Here is a 20345-nt window from a genome sequence, read left to right on the forward strand (position 1 = left end):
CTGTCTCTGTAAACTCCACCTCTGGGGACAGGGCACAGATAAACAACAACAAAGCAGCAGAAACCTCTGCAGACGCAAATGACTCTGTCTGACAGCTTTGAAGAGAGCAGTGGATCTCCCAACACGGAGATTGAGATCTGAGAAGGGACAGACTCCCTGCTCAAGTGGGTCCCTGACCCCTGAGTAGCCTAACAGGGAGACATCCCCCAATAGGGGCAGTCTGACACCCCACACCTCACAGGGTGGAGTACACCCCCGAGAGGAAGCCTCCAAAGCAAGAATCAGACAGGTACACTCGCTGTTCAGCAATATTCTATCTTCTGCAGCCTCTGCTGCTGACACCCAGGCAAACAGGTCTGGAGTGGACCTCAAGCAAACTCCAACAGACCTACAGCTGAGGGTCCTGACTGTTAGAAGGAAAACCATCAAACAGGAAGGACACCTACACCAAAACCCCATCAGTACGTCACCATCATCATCAAAGACCAGAGGCAGATAAAACCACAAAGATGGGGAAAAAGCAGGGCAGAAAAGCTGGAAATTCAAAAAATAAGAGTGCATCTCCCTCTCCAAAGGAGCGCAGCTCATTGCCAGCAACGGATCAAAGCTGGACAGAGAATCACTTTGACGAGATGAGAGAAGAAGGCTTCAGTCCATCAAACTTCTCAGAGCTAAAGGCAGAATTACATACCCAGTGCAAAGAAACTAAAAATCTTGAAAAAAAAGTGGAAGAATTGATGGCTAGAGTAATTAATGCAGAGAAGGTCATAAACGAAATGAAAGAGATGAAAACCATGACACGAGAAATACGTGACAAATGCACAAGCTTCAGTAACCGACTCAATCAACTGGAAGAAAGAGTATCTGCGATTGAGGATCAAATGAATGAAATGAAGTGAGAAGAGAAACCAAAAGAAAAAAGAAGAAAAAGAAATGAACAAAGCCTGCAAGAAGTATGGGATTATGTAAAAAGAACAAATCTACGTCTGCTTGGGGTGCCTGAAAGTGACGGGGAAAATGAAACCAAGTTGGAAAACACTCTTCAGGATATCATCCAGGAGAACTTCCCCAACCTAGTATGGCAGGCCAACATTCAAATCCAGGAAATACAGAGAACGCCACAAAGATACTCCTTGAGAAGAGCAACTCCAAGACACATAATTGCCAGATTCACCAAAGTTGAAATCAAGGAAAAAATCTTAAGGGCAGCCAGAGAGAAAGGTCGGGTTACCCACAAAGGGAAGCCCATCAGACTAACAGCAGATCTCTCGGCAGAAACTCTCCAAGCCAGAAGAGAGTGGGGGCCAATATTCAACATTCTTAAAGAAGAGAATTTTAAGCCCAGAATTTCATATCCAGCCAAACTAAGTTTCATAAGTGAAGGAGAAATAAAATCCTTTACAGATAAGCAAATGCTTAGAGATTTTGTCACCACTAGACCTGCCTTACAAGAGACCCTGAAGGAAGCACTAAACATGGAAAGGAACAACTGGTACCAGCCATTGCAAAAACATGCCAAAATGTAAAGACCATCGAGGCTAGGAAGAAACTGCATCAACTAACAAGCAAAATAACCAGTTAATATCATAATGACAGGATCAAGTTCACACATAACAATCTTAACCTTAAATGTAAATGGACTAAATGCTCCAATTAAAAGACACAGACTGGCAAACTGGATAAAGAGTCAAGACCCATCAGTCTGCTGTATTCAGGAGACCCATCTCACATGCAGAGACATACATAGGCTCAAAATAAAGGGATGGAGGAAGATTTACCAAACAAAAGGAGAACAACAAAAAGCAGGGGTTGCAATACTAGTCTCTGATAAAACAGACTTTAAACCATCAAAGATCAAAAGAGACAAAGAAGGCCATTACATAATGGTAAAGGGATCAATTCCACAGGAAGAGCTAACTATCCTAAATATATATGCACCCAATACAGGAGCACCCATATTCATAAAGCAAGTCCTTAGAGACTTACAAAGAGACTTAGACTCCCATACAATAATAATGGGAGACTTCAACAATCCACTGTCAACATTAGACAGATCAACGAGACAGAAAGTTAACAAGGATATCCAGGAATTGAACTCATCTCTGCAGCAAGCAGACCTAATAGACATCTACAGAACTCTCCACCCCAAATCAACAGAATATACATTCTTCTCAGCACCACATCACACTTATTCCAAAATTGACCACATAATTGGAAGTAGAGCACTCCTCAGCAAATGTACAAGAACAGAAATTATAACAAACTGTCTCTCAGACCACAGTGCAATCAAACTAGAACTCAGGACTAAAAACTCAATCAAAACCGCTCAGCTACATGGAAACTGAACAACCTGCTCCTGAATGACTACTGGGTACATAACAAAATGAAGGCAGAAATAAAGATGTTCTTTGAAACCAATGAGAACAAAGATACAACATACCAGAATTTCTGGGACACATTTAAAGCAGTGTGTAGATGGAAATTTATAGCACTAAATGCCCACAAGAGAAAGCTGGAAAGATCTAAAATTGACACTCTAACATCACAATTAGAAGAACTAGAGAAGCAAGAGCAAACACATTCAAAAGCTAGCAGAAGGCAAGAAATAACTAAGATCAGAGCAGAACTGAAGGAGATAACAGACGGCTAGCAAGACTAATAAAGAAGAAAAGAGAGAAGAATCAAATAGATGCAATAAAAAAATGATAAAGGGGATATCACCACTGACCCCACAGAAATACAAACTACCATCAGAGAATACTATAAACACCTCTACGCAAATAAACTAGAAAATCTAGAAGAAATGGATCATTTCCTGGACACTTACACTCTTCCAAGACTAAACCAGGAAGAAATTGAATCCCTGAATAGACCAATAGCAGGCTCTGAAATTGAGGCAATAATTAATAGCCTACCAACCAAAAAAAGTCCAGGACCAGAGGGATTCACAGCTGAATTCTACCAGAGGTACAAGGAGGAGCTGGTACCATTCCTTCTGAAACTATTCCAATCAATAGAAAAAGAGGGAATCCTCCCTAACTCATTTTATGAGGCTAACATCATCCTGATACCAAAGCCTTGCAGAGACACAACAAAAAAAAGAATTTTAGACCAATATCCCTGATGAACATCGATGCAAAAATCCTCAATAAAATACTGGCAAACCGGATTCAGCAGCACATCAAAAAGCTTATCCACCATGATCAAGTGGGCTTCATCCCTGGCATGCAAGGCTGGTTCAACATTCGCAAATCAATAAACATAATCCAGCATATAAACAGAACCAAAGACAAGAACCACATGATTATCTCAATAGATGCAGAAAAGGCTTTTGACAAAATCCAACAGCCCTTCATGCTAAAAACGCTCAATAAATTTGGTATTGATGGAACGTACCTCAAAATAATAAGAGCTATTTATGACAAACCCACAGCCAATATCATACTGAATGGGCAAAAACTGGAAAAATTCCCTTTGAAAACTGGCACAAGACAGGGATGCCCTCTCTTACCACTCCTATTCAACATAGTGTTGGAAGTTCTGGCTAGGGCAATCAGGCAAGAGAAAGAAATCAAGGGTATTCAGTTAGGAAAAGAAGAAGTCAAATTGTCCCTGTTTGCAGATGACATGATTGTATATTTAGAAAACCCCATTGTCTCAGCCCAAAATCTCCTTAAGCTGATAAGCAACTTCAGCAAAGTCTCAGGATACAAAATTAATGTGCAAAAATCACAAGCATTCTTATACACCAGTAACAGACAAACAGAGAGCCAAATCAGGAATGAACTTCCATTCACAATTGCTTCAAAGAGAATAAAATACCTAGGAATCCAACTTACAAGGGATGTAAAGGACCTCTTCAAGGACAACTACAAACCACTGCTCAGTGAAATAAAAGAGGACACAAACAAATGGAAGAACATACCATGCTCATGGATAGGAAGAATCAATATCATGAAAATGGCCATACTGCCCAAGGTTATTTATAGATTCAATGCCATCCCCATCAAGCTATCAATGAGTTTCCTCACAGAATTGGAAAAAAAACTTCTTTAAAGTTCATATGGAACCAAAAAAGAGCCCACATCTCCAAGACAATCCTAAGTCAAAAGAACAAAGCTGGAGGCATCACGCTACCTGACTTCAAACTATACTACAAGGCTACAGTAACCAAAACAGCATGGTACTGTTACCAAAACAGAGATATAGACCAATGGAACAGAACAGAGTCCTCAGAAATAATACCACACATCTACAGCCATCTGATCTTTGACAAACCTGAGAGAAACAAGAAATGGGGAAAGGATTCCCTATTTAATAAATGGTGCTGGGAAAATTGGCTAGCCATAAGTAGAAAGCTGAAACTGGATCCTTTCCTTACTCCTTATACGAAAATTAATTCAAGATGGATTAGAGACTTAAATGTTAGACCTAATACCATAAAAACCCTAGAGGAAAACCTAGGTAGTACCATTCAGGACATAGGCATGGGCAAAGACTTCATGTCTAAAAGACCAAAAGCAACGGCAGCAAAAGCCAAAATTGACAAATGGGATCTCATTAAACTAAAAAGCTTCTGCACAGCAAAAGAAACTACCATCAGAGTGAACAGGCAACCTACAGAATGGGAGAAAATGTTTGCAAGCTACTCATCTGACAAAGGGCTAATATCCACAACCTACAAAGAACTCAAACAAATTTAGAAGAAAAAAACAAACAACCCCATCAAAAAGTGGGCAAAGGATATGAACAGACATTTCTCAAAAGAAGACATTCATACAACCAACAGACACATGAAAAAATACTCATCATCACTGGCCATCAGAGAAATGCAAATCAAAACCACAATGAGATACCATCTCACACCCGTTAGTATGGCGATCATTAAAAAGTCAGGAAACAACAGGTGCTGGAAAGGATGTGGAGAAATTGGAACACTTTTACACTGTTGGTGGGATTGTAAACTAGTTCAACCATTATGGAAAACAGTATGGCGATTCCTCAAGGATCTAGAACTAGATGTACCATATGACCCAGCCATCCCATTACTGAGTATATACCCAAAGGATTATAAATCATGCTGCTATAAAGACACATGCACACGTATGTTTATTGTGGCACTATTCACAATAGCAAAGACTTGGAATCAACCCAAATGTCCATCAGTGACAGACTGGATTAAGAAAATGTGGCACATATACACCATGGAATACTATGCAGCCATAAAAAAAGATGAGTTTGTGTCCTTTGTAGGGACATGGATGAAGCTGGAAACCATCATTCTTAGCAAACTATCACAAGAACAGAAAACCAAACACCGCATGTTCTCACTCATAGGTGGGAACTGAACAATGAGATCACTTGGACTCAGGAAGGGGGACATCACACACCGGGGCCTATCATGGAGCGGGGGTAGTGGGGAGGGATTGCATTGGGAGTTATACCTGATGTAAATGACGAGTTGATGGGTGCTGATGAGTTGATGGGTGCAGCACACCAACATGGCACAAGTATACATATGTTACAAACCTCCACAGTATGCACATGCACCCTAGAACTTAAAGCATAATAATAATAAATCTAAATTTAAAAAAAATTGACTCTTTGAAATAAGCATATTTTTACATAAGTGGAGTATCCAAGTGGGCTTTAGAGGAAGTCTTGATTCAACATATACCTTCTAAAATTCCCTCTTCTGTTATATTCATGCTCTACTGATCTCTGTCTTTATGACACACCTTTCTTTAGGTATCAAATGTGGAATTTACCTCAGAAATGCTTAGGAATCTAGACTTTTTTTCCATCCAAACTCATCAGTTCTTGCAGAGCTGTTGGTATTAGGTTCTTAAAAAAGACATTTGACACAGTCCTTCCCCTGCTTAAAGATTCTTTCACACAAATAAAAATATGTACACCCTACTTCTAAATGCAAATCTTTTTACAATCTATCTCTAGAAATCTTCCTCTGTCTCAGTTTCAATCATCACCCTAAACTACACTCAACTTTGCACCTCACATTCCTGGAAAGAAATAAGGAATATCTTTCACTCTTCTACATCTTTGCATTCATTCATTCTTACATTTGACTAAAATGTCCTTCGTTCATTCACCTGGAACATTAGTTGTGTCCAAATCTCCAGTTCAAATTCATTCCACTTCATTCCTTCTTTCATTCATTGATTCACTCATTAAATCTATTAATTGAACAAATACTATCTTCAATTCCCTGTGTTCCTATGCCCTTCCATTGCTCCACATCTTTACCAGGTGCATTTAATCACAGCACCATTTCCACCTCCATACTCAGGCCCAGACCACCCAGAAAATGCTAGTCCCATTCCTATGTCTTATGCTTAATTCCTTTTCTTCATGTATTACTTCCTAGTGATTCTTTCCTGTTTCATCACAGGCCTCCCTTTATTAGCTCTACTTTTTCCTTCCCATATTTTCAGGCATATTTTTTTTCCAATTGCATCTATCCAGGCAGCATAAAAATATACATACTCCCACATTAATAAGCAAACAATAAAAACTCAACACCAAAATATTTCCTATGCTACACTCAAGCCACCACCGTCTATGGATTTTGTTTTGCCATATCTTAAACTACTCATCTACTGTCAATATCTTTATTTCTCTCCTCCTCTATTTTTGAATCTAGTGAAAAAAATCTTTCACTAAAACAACTTTGATTAATACTGCCAATGATATCTTTATTGCAAATACCATGGTTATTTATTAAAAAAAAAAAAAATTTCTGCTGAGTGGACTAGTATTGATTATTTCCTACTTGAACCATTCTCTCTTCCCTTGACTTCCAGGACTCAAGTTTCCTCTGTTGGCAGTCTCTGACTGTATGTTCTTGTCTCTTTCCTGGAATCTCAATCTTAACTTCTCTCATTTTATCTTACATACGTATTCCATTTTTATTCATCTACCTACGCAACTCTTTATAGATGATTTGGTAAAAAATTTCAACCTATGTTGAATGTTGTGCCACAAACTTTTAAATTACCTATTGAGTCTCTATTTGCAAAAATCTAAGCACTCAAAGTTTAACATGATTAAAGCAGAACTCTATCTTTTTCACTCAAGGTTGCTCCATTCCTTGTATTTCCTATTTTGGAGATTGATCTCATTATTCATTCTTCCTCTCAAGAGACAACTTGGAATCCAGCCTGTATTCCTATCATTCTGAATCCCTATATCCTGCTAATTGTACTTTATGATACCGGCCCTTTATTCCCTTCTCTTCTCTGTCTTTCTGCCTAACTTTTGGCTTTCATCTTTCTTTCCTGGATGACATCCACAGCACCTACATTCATTTACCTGCCTCCGGTCTTCCTTTGCTTAATTTATTCCACAGTGAAAAAGACAATTATCTTTCACTTTGTCACTCCCCTGCAACATTTTTTCTGCACTATATAACCTTTTGCTTTTGTCCTCCAAATTTATTTTTTTGAACATTCATGGAGGAAAATGTTTGTCTTAAACACTCTCTTGTGTTGTTCATCTTTCTATAACTTCTTTATGTCAATTGCTTTTTTTGTGTTGCTCTCATGTATTTCCTGGCCCACTGCATTCCTTGTTCTGCTTTCCTTCATTTTACATTTAGTCACAAGCTCCAAGTGACAGTGGGAAGGCTTCTAGCAGCGCACAGTCTGTGAGATAATAGATTCAAGCCCAGTTTTTTCTTGGTAACATTTGTAAACATTTTGAGAGTCACTATATGTCAACTAATTTGGTTCCCATATCTATCCCTGAATCAAGTAGTGCTCTGGGATGCTGGAATTGTAGGCCTAGATAATATGCTCACTACTGAAGTGTCACGTTAGCCAGGAAGATTCAGGGCTGTGATTGTCCTGGCCTAAGGCACTGTGTCAACCTGTGGAGTTTAGGGTGGAGCACTACTTTGACAATGGATTGATAAGGCGGAAGTGGTGGTCTCCAAGGGAACTTTGGGGTGTGGTTATGAGAAGAGGTAGAAATTCTTAAACATCATCCTACCCTTGACTGATCAGACACAACTATCACAGGTTTGTTACATCTTCCCTGACTTCTGACTCCCAATTTTGGTTAGGTGATCCAAATCTATGTCTATACAGCAACCTGTGCTCAAATATATAACTTGTCATTATTAGTTATAGGCCATAAACTCCTAATGGTAAAGGTCTGTTGGAAGTTAATTTTGAATCCTCAGCATATGTCCTGTTCCTGTAATAAATTTGATGCAGAATAAATGCTGCTTTACTTATGGGATTAAATAATAAATGAACACCATATTCTACATCCTGAGTTAAAAAAAAACTTAAAAGTATAAGCCTTCTCTTACTGCTTCAAAGTTATTTTTCCCTCCTTTATACAGCTTTTAAATGGGATTTATCCATTTCCATATGTGTCACTGGATGGTGTTTTATTAATCTTATTAATTGTTGAGCAAATATACATTGCTTAATAATGTTTGGTGAACAAATGAATGAAAGTGTGAATGAGAGAATAAGTAAATGATGAATGGAGAGTAATTTACTTCCCCAGATCTCCTGTGCCTCATTAAACTCTATGGAGTCAGACAGGAAAGATTAAGCAAAAATTCGATCATTGTACAATTGGGAAACTAGAAGTCTTGAGAAGCCAAATTACATTTGCCATGAAACTTACTTTGTGACCTTGAGGATGACAGAATAGAATTTAAGTCTCTTGACTCTCACATGCAGAGTTCTTTTTGCTGAGTTGCGTTGTCTGGATTCATATTCAATCATCTCAATTTTCACTCATAGATACTGAAAATTTCGACTGTCTTATAAATGTGAGGACGCTTAGTTGATTTCTTTAAAGAACATAACACTTAATGCCTAATAAAATTCCCTTAACTTCATATTCTGTACCTTTACTTTACATTAGAATTTTATTTGTTAGATGCTAGTTGGGGCACATCTAATTTTCAATTATTAAGTTATATAAGAACTACTTTCTATAAGTTGTACACTATTATATAGAGACCATGCCACATGCAGAATTTATCTTCTTCTTTATAGAAATATAAAACATATAGAGAAATATATAAACATTTGTTTCAGTAAAATGTTAACACTAAAGCCATCAATTTTTCCCAAGTTTGCAAGTGGTGAAAAATTATGACTGTTTCTAGTAGTTCACTAGTGTGATTCCTGCCAGTTAACATTTCTGATATTCCAAAATTCAAAAGTCCACACTGTAGACACATTGCCTTGCATATAATAAATAATAACCACCGTTGCTTTTGTTTTTTTTTTTCTTTTTAGCCTTTTTTTTTTTTTTTTTTTTTTTGAGACAGAGTTTTGCTCTTGACGCCCAGGCTAGAGTGCAATGGCACTTATGGGCTCACTGCAACCTCCCCCTCCCAGGTTCAAGTGATTCTCCTGTCTCAGCCTCCTGAAAGGCTGGGATTACAGGCACCTGCCACCACGCCCAGCTAATTTTGTTTTTGTATTTTTAGTAGAGATGGGGTTTTACCATGCAGGCCAGGCGGGTCTCAAACTCCTGACCTCAGGTGATCCACCCACCTTGGCCTCGCAAAGTGCTGGGATTACAGGTGTGATTCACCGTGCCCAGCCTAACCTCATTTTTAATCTCTTCTTTTTAACTTCTACTATTCACTAGTTTGTGACCTTGGGCAAGAACTTCCTTAACTAATGAGTTTTAGATTTTTACCTGTTAAATGAAGGAAGTAGTTTATTTCACACATATTGAGTATACAGTCTTTACAGTTCAGGGTATTATAAATCAGTAGTTAGTAATTAATGACTATAATATATTGGTTGATTAATAAATAGAGATATATTTATTTGTCTATTCCCAAGGAACTTACAACCCATTAAGGAAGATAGCCATTAATTACATTATTTTAAAGGTTTAATAAAGTTTATAAATTTTACAGAAAAGCATGTAGTTTTATGAGAAGATTTCATAGGATTCTAGTCTGATGGTCAGGCTTCTGCAAGATGTTGGTCCAGTCTGGTTGCCTCTGCATGTCTTCATGACGAGATCCCCAAACATAACATTATGTGCCATTTTCTGCTAAGGCTGCAAATTTACGGGCTCTAGTTCTCTTAATGTGTCTAGATTTGACCATAAAGAACCATTTTTGTTTTGTTTTTAATTTGAACTTCAGAGGCTTTGTGTGTGTGTTTCTTCAATGTCCCTCTTGCTAAAAAAATTTATATCTAGACTTTTATTTAAGTACTTATATTGCTTATCTAAGGCTGATAGATAGTTGAATACTTCACAATCAGTAGTGCCCATTACCTGACTTCAGCTAATTTACAATTCAAGTCCCAGGAAAAAATATAATTTCACTGCTGTTGAGCATACAAAGAAACATCTGTTGCCTCCCACCTTTCTAGTAGAGGAGGCTTTCATTTTAAATCTACATATTTTACATATATACAATCCTAGAGGCTTGAGAGATAATCTGCCTTCACCACATTATTGGTGTTTTTAAAAATATTTCTCTGGAATACGACAGATGTCAATTTTTATGCCACTTTCAGGCTCTAAAATTAACTTTTTCTGAGTTTATGATTTTTTGTCTTTTAAAAAAACTTTTTATTTTAAAATAATTATAGATTCACAAGAAGTTGTTAACAGAAAAGTTAAAGAGGGGTGTTTTGTGTACCCTTCATCCAATTTCCTACAATGGTTACATCTTACGTAACTTTAGTAAAATGTCAACACCAGGAAATTGGTATTGGCATATTAGATGTATATAGAGTCATGTATCACTTCATGACGGGTATACTTTCTGAGAAATGCATCACTAGGCAATTTCATCAATATACCAACATTATAGAGTATCCTTATATAAATCTAGATGATATATCCTTCCTACACATCTAGGCTAGATGATACAGCCTATTATTCCTAGGTACAATCCTGTGTAGCAAGTTACTCTGCTGTATACTGTAGGCAATTGTAACACAATTTGTGTAACCACCACTCCAATCAAAATGCAGAACTATTTTACTGCCACAAAGATCTCTGACACATTACCCTTTTATATTCATGGTTTCCACCCTTCCCTCTACCGTATCTGGACCCTGGCAATGACTGATTTGTTTTTATCTCTATAATTTCATCATTTTAAGAATATTTTATGAATGGGATCAGAAATTAACTGACCTTTTGAGATTGCCTTTTCCACTCAGGATCATGCTGCCTTTGAGATCTGTTATAGTATAAATACTGTGTCCTCTCGAAATTCATATGTTGAAATCCTAACCACCAAGGTTTGGATGGGAGTATTTAACAGGCAGGGCTTTGGAGAGTGATTAGATCACAAGGTTGGATCCCTCATGATTGAAGTCAGTGCTCTTATGAAAGAGGCTACAGAGAACTAGCTAGCCCTTTCCACCATGTGAGAACACAGTGGAAAAGATGCCACCTGTTAACCAAGAAATAGGGCCTCACCAAACACCAAAGCTGCTGCTGCCTTAATCTTGCACTTCTCAGCCCCCAAAACTGTGAGAAATAAATGTTTTTTGTTTATCGGCTACCCACTTTATGATATTTTGTTATTCCTACCTGAAAGGTTTAAGAAAAGATGCATACATGCAACACTTTGTATGTATCAATAATGTATTCCTTTTGATTGCTAATTAGTGTTCCATGATACGTATTTACCATAGTTTGTTTAGCCATCTACTTATTGAGGGCCATTTGGATTGTTTTAGTTTTGGAGTACTAAAAATAGAACTGCTATGATCAATTATGCACAGGTGTTTGTGTAAATATAAATTTTTACTTTATTGGGATAAATTCAAAGGAAAGAAATTGCTGGAGGAAACCAATTTGCTAAAAAGCAAAGTTTACTTTTTTAAAAAGAAACTGCCAAATTATTTTCAAGATTGACTATATGATTTTATATTTCACCCACCAATGTATGAGAGATCTTTTTTCTGCATCCTTATATGCATTTGTTATTTTCAGCATTTTTTAGTTTAGCTGTTTAATTAGGTGTGTAGTGTTATATTTTTGCGATCTTAATTTGCATTTTTCTAATAGCTAGTGATTTGAACATCTGTTTATGCACTAATTTGTTAACTACATATCCTCTTCAGTGAAATGTCCCTTCATATCTTTTACCCATTTTATATTTTCATTGATTTTTTACTGTTGAGGTATTTAAATTATTTACGTATTCTAGATACTGTTCCTTTATTGGATATGTGTTTGTGAATATTTTTTCCTAGTGTGTAGGTTTTTTTTCATAATCTAAACAGGATCTTTAACAGAAAAATGTTTTAAATTTTGATAAAGTCTATTATTAAAATTTTATTCTATTATGGATTATGCATTTATTTGTTTATTTATGGATTATGGATTTTATTTTATTTCTATTATGGATTATGCATTTGGTTTCATGTCTAAGAACTCTTTACAAAGCCTTACTCTGAAATATTTTTTATAAAGTTTTTTTTCTAAAAGTTCCATAGTTTCATTTTCACATTAACATCTATGATTCATGTCGAATTAAATTTTGTAAAAGATATGAGGTTTATGTTGAAATTTGTTATTTTGCATTTCTCTGATGGCCAGTGACGATGAGCATTTTTTCATGTGTCTGTTGGCTGTATGAATGTCTTCTTTTGAGAAATGTCTGTTCATATCCTTTGCCCACTTTTTGATGGGGTTGTTTGTTTTTTTCTTCTAAATTTGTTTGAGTTCTTTGTAGGTTCTGGATATTGGCCCTTTGTCAGATGAGTAGATTGCAAAAATTTTCTCCCATTCTGTAGGTTGCCTGTTCACTCTGATGGTAGTTTCTTTTGCTGTGCAGAAGCTCTTTAATTTAATGAGATCCCATTTGTCAATTTTGGCTTTTGCTGCCGTTGCTTTTGGTGTCTTAGACATGAAGTCTTTGCCCATGCCTGTGTCCTGAATGGTACTACCTAGGTTTTCCTCTAGGGTTTTTATGGTATTAGGTCTAACATTTAAGTCTCTAATCCATCTTGAATTAATTTTCGTATAAGGAGTAAGGAAAGGATCTAGTTTCAGCTTTCTACTTATGGCTAGCCAATTTTCCCAGCACCATTTATTAAATAGGGAATCCTTTCCCCATTTCTTGTTTCTCTCAGGTTTGTCAAAGATCAGATGGCTGTAGATGTGTGGTATTATTTCTGAGGACTCTGTTCTGTTCCATTGGTCTATATCTCTGTTTTGGAACCAGTACCATGCTGTTTTGGTTACTGTAGCCTTGTAGTATAGTTTAAAGTCAGGTAGGGTGATGCCTCCAGCTTTGTTCTTTTGACTTAGGATTGTCTTGGAGATGCGGGCTCTTTTTTGGTTCCATATGAACTTTAAAGAAGTTTTTTCCAATTCTGTGAAGAAACTCATTGGTAGCTTGATGGGGATGGCATTGAATCTATAAATTACCTTAGGCAGTATGGCCATTTTCACGATATTGATTCTTCCTATCCATGAGCATGGTATGTTCTTCCATTTGTTTGTGTCCTCTTTTATTTCACTGAGCAGTGGTTTGTAGTTGTCCTTGAAGAGGTCCTTTACATCCCTTGTAAGTTGGATTCCTAGGTATTTTATTCTCTTTGAAGCAATTGTGAATGGAAGTTCATTCCTGATTTGGCTCTCTGTTTGTCTGTTACTGGTGTATAAGAATGCTTGTGATTTTTGCACATTAATTTTGTATCCTGAGACTTTGCTGAAGTTGCTTATCAGCTTAAGGAGATTTTGGGCTGAGACAATGGGGTTTTCTAAATATACAATCATGTCATCTGCAAACAGGGACAGTTTGACTTCTTCTTTTCCTAACTGAATACGCTTGATTTCTTTCTCTTGCCTGATTGCCCTAGCCAGAACTTCCAACACTATGTTGAATAGGAGTGGTGAGAGAGGGCATCCCTGTCTTGTGCCAGTTTTCAAAGGGAATTTTTCCAGTTTTTGCCCATTCAGTATGATATTGGCTGTGGGTTTGTCATCACTGGCCATCAGAGAAATGCAAATCAAAACCACAATGAGATACCATCTCACACCAGTTAGAATGGCGATCATTAAAAAGTCAGGAAACAACAGGTGCTGGAGAGGATGTGGAGAAATAAGAACACTTTTACACTGTTGGTGGGATTGTAAACTAGTTCAACCATTATGGAAAACAGTATGGCGATTCCTCAAGGATCTAGAACTAGATGTACCATATGACCCAGCCATCCCATTACTGGGTATATACCCAAAGGATTATAAATTATGCTGCTATAAAGACACATGCACACGTATGTTTATTGCAGCACTATTCACAATAGCAAAGACTTGGAATCAACCCAAATGTCCATCAGTGACAGATTGGATTAAGAAAATGTGGCACATATACACCATGGAATACTATGTAGCCATCAAAAAGGATGAGTTTGCGTCCTTTGTAGGGACATGGATGCAGCTGGAAACCATCATTCTTAGCAAACTATCACAAGAACAGAAAACCAAACACCGCATGTTCTCACTCATAGGTGGGAACTGAACAATGAGATCACTTGGACTCAGGAAGGGGAACATCACACACAGGGGCCTATCATGGGGAGGGGGGAGGGGGGAGGGATTGCATTGGGAGTTATACCTGATGTAAATGATGAGTTGATGGGTGCAGCACACCAACATGGCACAAGTATACATATGTAACAAACCTGCACGTTATGCACATGTACCCTACAACTTAAAGTACAATAATAATAAATTAATTTAAAAAAAAAAAAGAAATTTGTTATTTTGCCTGTGAATATCCAATTGCTCCAGAAACATTTCTTAAAATCATGATACTTCCTCCATTGAGTTGCTTTTGCACTTTGGTCAAAAATGAATTGGCCGTGCTTGTGGAGCCATTTTTGAATCCTCTGCCTTGTTGCATTCCACTTTGTGTTTATCCTTCTGTTAATATCATGAATATTGGTAGTCATATAATACATCTTGAATTTTGCTAGAATGATTCCTCCTGATTTACTGTTTTTCAAAATTGGTTTAGCTATTCTTATTTCTGTACCTTTCTGTATATATTTTAGAAAAACCTTGTCTATCTGCATCAAAATAAAAACTTGCTTAAACTTTTTAAGGAATTTCCTTAAACCAATCTATCAACATAAAAAAATAACATATTGCCATGTTGAGTCTTCTAATCCATAGATTCAGTATGTCTCTCCATTTATTTAGATCTTATTTCATCAATGTTCTCCAATTTTTAACATTAAAGTCTATGCATATTTTGTTATATTTACATGTAAGTATTTCATTTACTGAGTGATTGTAAAAGCTACTGCATTTTTAAATTTTGGTTTCCACATCCTCATTGCTAGTATATAAAAATATAATTAATTTTTGGATACTGCTCTTGTACACCTGCAGCATGCTAAACTCAATTCTAGGAGTTTCTTTGTAGATTTCTTAGGACATGTTATATAGATGATAATATATAACATGTGAATAGGGACAGTTATTTCCTTTCCAATCTGTATGGTTTTATTTTCTTATCTTGTTTTATTGTAGTGGCTAGAACTTCCATTATTGTATTAAATGGCACCTTTGTCTTGTTTGCAATCTTAAAGGAAATAGATTTGGTCTTTAATCATTAGGTATGACACTGCTTACTGCTTGGAAGTTATCGGTAGTAGAAGTTCTTTATCAAATTGTGGAAGTTGCCCATATTTTCGTGGTTTTTATCATGATTGGATGTTGAATTTCTTTAAATGCTTTTTCTATGACACTTGATATGATCATTTGATTTCTGTTGCTGAGACTGTCAATATGATTAATTAAATTGATTGAATTTTTAATATTAAACAGACTTTGTTTCTCTGAAATGAACCCCATTTTGTCATGATGTATAGTTCTTTTTAAAAATTGTTGAATTTTATTGGCTAATATTTTGTTAAAGTTATTTGGATCTACATTCATGTGGGATATTGGTCTATAATTTTCTCCTTTTTTGTGTTGTCTCTTTCTGGTTTTGATATCAGAATAATGTTGACTTTATATAACAAATTCAAAACTGTTCTCTCATTTTCTGTAAGAGATCAAGAAAAATTTGTGTGAATTATTCTTTAAATATTTGATAGAATTACATAGCAAAATCACTTGGGTCTGGAGACTTCTATTTAGGGAAATTTTCAAATTAATATTCAATGTTTTAATTTTTACAGTGCTACTTAAATGACCTAAATATTAATTAGATATTACTAATTGAATATTAGGTGAGTTGTGACAGATTGTGCCTTTGGGGGCACTAGTCCATTTCATCAAAGTTGTCAGATCTGTGGGTTATGCTTTGATCGTTTGTCTCCTCCAAATCTCATGTTGAAATATATTTGTTAGGGCTGGGCATGGTGGCTCACACCTGTAATCCCAGCACTTTGGGAGGCCAAGGTGGGTGGATCACGAGGTCAGGAGATCGAGATCATCCTGGCCAACACAGTGAAACCCTGTCTCTACTAAAAAAACAAAAAGAAATTAGCCAGGCATGGTGGTGGGAACCTGTAATCCCAGCTACTTGGGAGGCTGAGGCAGAAGAATGGTATGAACCCAGGAGGCAGAGCTTACAGTGGGCCAAGATTGTGCCACTGCACTCCAGCCTGGGCAACAGAGCAAGACTCCATCTCAAAAATAATAGTAATAAAAAGAAATATAATTGTTGGTCAGGCATGGTGACTCATTTCTATAATCCCAGCACTTTGGGAGACCTAAGTTGGAGAATTGCTCAAGCCTGGGAATTCAAGACTAACCTGGGCAACATAGTGAGACCCTGTTTCTACAAATAATAAAAAATTAGGCCAGGCATGATGGTTTGCACTTGTAATCCCAGAACTTTGGGAGGCCAAGGCAGGTTGATTGCTTGAGCTCAGAAGTTCGAGACCAACCTGGGCAACCTGGCTCAACCCCATCGCTACAAAATACCAAAAAAAGAGGCCAAGTATAGTAGCAGGTGCTTGTAGTCCGAGCAACTTAGGGGACTGAAGTGAGAGGATGATTTGAGCCCAGGAAGTGGAGGTTGCAGTGAGTCGAGATCATACTGAGAGGTGAAGCTGGCTGGGCTTCTGGGTCAGGTAGGGACCTGGAGAACTTTTCTGTCTAGCTAAAGGTTTGTAAACGCACCAATCAGCACTCTGTGTCTAGCTAAAAGTTTGTAAACACACCAATCAGTGCTCTGTCAAAATGGATCAATCAGCTCTCTGTAAAATGGACCAATCAGTAGGATGTGGGTGGTGGCAGAAAAGGGAATGAAAGCAGGCCACCCGAGCCAGCAGCAGCAACCTGCTAGGGTCCCCTTCCACACTGTAGAAGGTTTGTTCTTTCACTTTTCACAATAAATCTTGCTGCTGCTCACTTTTTGGGTCTGCACCACCTTTTAGAGCTGTACCACTCACCATGAAGGTCTGTAGCTTCACTCCTGAAGCCAGTGAGACCAGGAACCCACCAGAAGGAATGAACAACTCCAGGTGTGCCACCTTTAAGAGTATAATGCTCACCACGAGGGTCTGCAGCTTCATTCTTGAAGTCTGTGAGCCCAAGAACCCACCAATTCCGGACATATTTTGGAGACCATGAAGGGACTTTCACCTATCGCCAAGTGGTGAGACTATCACCAAGCAGTGAGACTGTCTCCATCACCAAGTGCTGAGTACCATTGGACCCCTTTTGCTTCCTATTCTGTCCTATTTTTCCTTAGAATTTGAGGGCTAAATACCGGGCACCTATTGGCCAGTTAAAAGCGACTAGCACAGCCACCGGACTAAAGACATGAATGTCAGACTTTCTGGGAAAGGGCTCTCTAACAACCCCCGACTCTTGGGAATTAGGAGTATTGGTTTGCCTGGAACCATCTTCCACTTTTCCTGTACTCCTGGGCTGAGCTGAGGGTCAACAGAGAGCAAAGCCATGAAGCTCCAGGGTCCCGACGACAAGTTGGTTTACACCTTTTGTCCTCACTTATATGAATAGGAAGGATACAATTTCTGAGGCTCCCCATATCCTAGCTTGAGGAGTAGCTTTTGTTAGGCCTGCTTGTCTGAGGGATCCTAAAATTCCAGCTAGTCCCCACCACGACAAGGCTTTGGGCAAAAATTATGTCAAAGCTTGCAGCCATGAGTGGAACTCTCAAAGTCATGTCACCCAAGTGAGATTCACCCATCTATCCTATCTATCCTGACCCTTGCCTCCTGGGTCCTAATGCCTATCAGACAAACCTCCTCTTGCCTCTCTTTTCCGAGGCTAGTCCCGCTTCTAAAAACCACTCCCTGTCTCTGGTGCTTTTCTAGTTTCTCCTGTAAGAATGACTTCTAGTATAAACTCCAGGACTCTATTCACTTCTTTAGGCACCTGGGCTCACCAATCAGAAAGACATAATTTTTGCCCAAAGCCCTGTCATAGTGTGGACTATCTGAAATTTTAGGATCCCTTGGACAAGCAGGCCTAACAAAAGCTATTCCTGAAGCTAGGATATGGGGAGCCTCAGCAATCGTATCCTTCGTATTCATATAAGTGAGGACAAAAGATGTCACTCTTCCAACCCTGGACATCCCTCCCCTCCCTCAGGTTATGGCCGTCCACTTCATTTTTGGGGCATAACATCTTTACAGGACACGGGTAAGGTCCCAGTACTAACAGAAGAATGCTTAGGACTCTAACAGGTTTTCGAAAATGCGTTGGTGAGGGCCACTAAATCCAATTTTTCTCCATCTTCTTTGTGGTCTAGGAGGACAGGCAAGGGGGTAGGGTTGTGAGAATGCATCGGTAAGGGCCACTAAATCCGACCTTCCTCAGTCCTCCTTGTGGTCTGAGAGGAAAATTAGTGTTTCTACTGCTGCTTTGGTGAGTGCAACTATTCCAATAAGCAGGGTCCAGGGACTGTTGCAGGTTCTTGGTCAGGGGTTGTTTCTGTTGCTGCTTTGGTGAGCACAACTATTCCGATCAGCAGGGTCCAGGGACCGTTGCAGGTTCTTGGGCAGGGGTTGTTTCTGCTGCTGCGTCAGTTAGCACAACTATTCCGATCAGCAGGGTCCAGGGACCGTTGCAGGTTCTTGGGCAGGGGTTGTTTCTGCTGCTGCGTCAGTTAGCACAACTATTCCGATCAGCAGGGTCCAGGGACCTTCGTGGGTTCTTGGGCAGGGGGAGAAACAAAACAAACCAAAACCGCAGACGGTTTTGTCTTTCAGATGGGAAACACTCAGGCATCAACAGGCTCACCCTTGAAATGCATCCTAAGCCATTGGGACCAATTTGACCCACAAACCCTGAAAAAGAGGCAGCTCGTTCTTTTCTGCACTACAGCCTGGCCCCAGTATTCTCTCTCTGATGGGGAAAAATGGCCACCTGAGGGAAGTACAAATTACAATACTATCCTGCAGCTTGACTTTTTCTGTAAGAGGGAAGGCAAATGGAGTGAAATACCTTATGTCCAAGCTTTCTTTTCATTGAGGGAGAATACACAACTATGCAAAGCTTGCAATTTATGTCCCACAGGAGGACCTCTCAGCTTACCCCCATATCATAGCCTTTGTACAGCTCCCCTTCCTATTAAGGATAATCCTCTAATGTCCCCTGCCCAGAAGGAAATAAGCAAATAAACCTCCAAAGGACCACAAACCTCCCCCAGGCTATCGATTATGTCCCCTTCAAGCTATAGTGGGAGGGGAATTTGGCCCAACGTGGGTACATGTCCCCTTCTCCCTCTCTGACTTAAAGCAGATAAAGGCAGACCTGGGAAAGTTTCCAGATGATCCTGATAGATCCATAGATGTCCTACAGGGTCTAGGGTAAACCTTCGACCTCACTTGGAGAGATGTCATGCTACTGTTAGATCAAACCCTGGCCTTTAATGAAAAGAATGCGGATTTAGCTGCAGCCCGAGAGTTTGGAGATACATGGTATCTTAGTCAAGTAAATGATAGAATGACAGCTGAAGAAAGGGACAAATTCCCTACCAGTCAGCAAGCCATCCCCAGTATGGATCCCCACTGGGACCTTGACTCAGATCATGGGGACTGGAGTCATAAACGTCTGTTGACCTGTGTTCCAGAAGGACTAAGCAGAATTAGGAAAAAGCCCGTGAATTATTCAATGATGTCCACCATAACTCAGGGAAAGGAAAAAAATCCTTCTGCCTTCCTTGAGTGGCTACAGGAGGTCTTAAGAAAATATATTCACCTGTCACCTGAATCACTAGAGGGTCAATTGATTCTAAAAGATAAATTTATTACCCAATCAGCTGCAGATATCAGGAGAAAGCTCCAAAAGCAAGCCCTGGGCCCTTAACAAAATTTGGAGGCATTATTAAACCTGGCAACCTCAATATTCTATAATAGGAACCAAGAGGAACA

Source organism: Macaca fascicularis, chromosome 4 (assembly GCF_037993035.2).
Source record: "Macaca fascicularis isolate 582-1 chromosome 4, T2T-MFA8v1.1".
Classification (NCBI taxonomy): domain Eukaryota; kingdom Metazoa; phylum Chordata; class Mammalia; order Primates; family Cercopithecidae; genus Macaca; species Macaca fascicularis.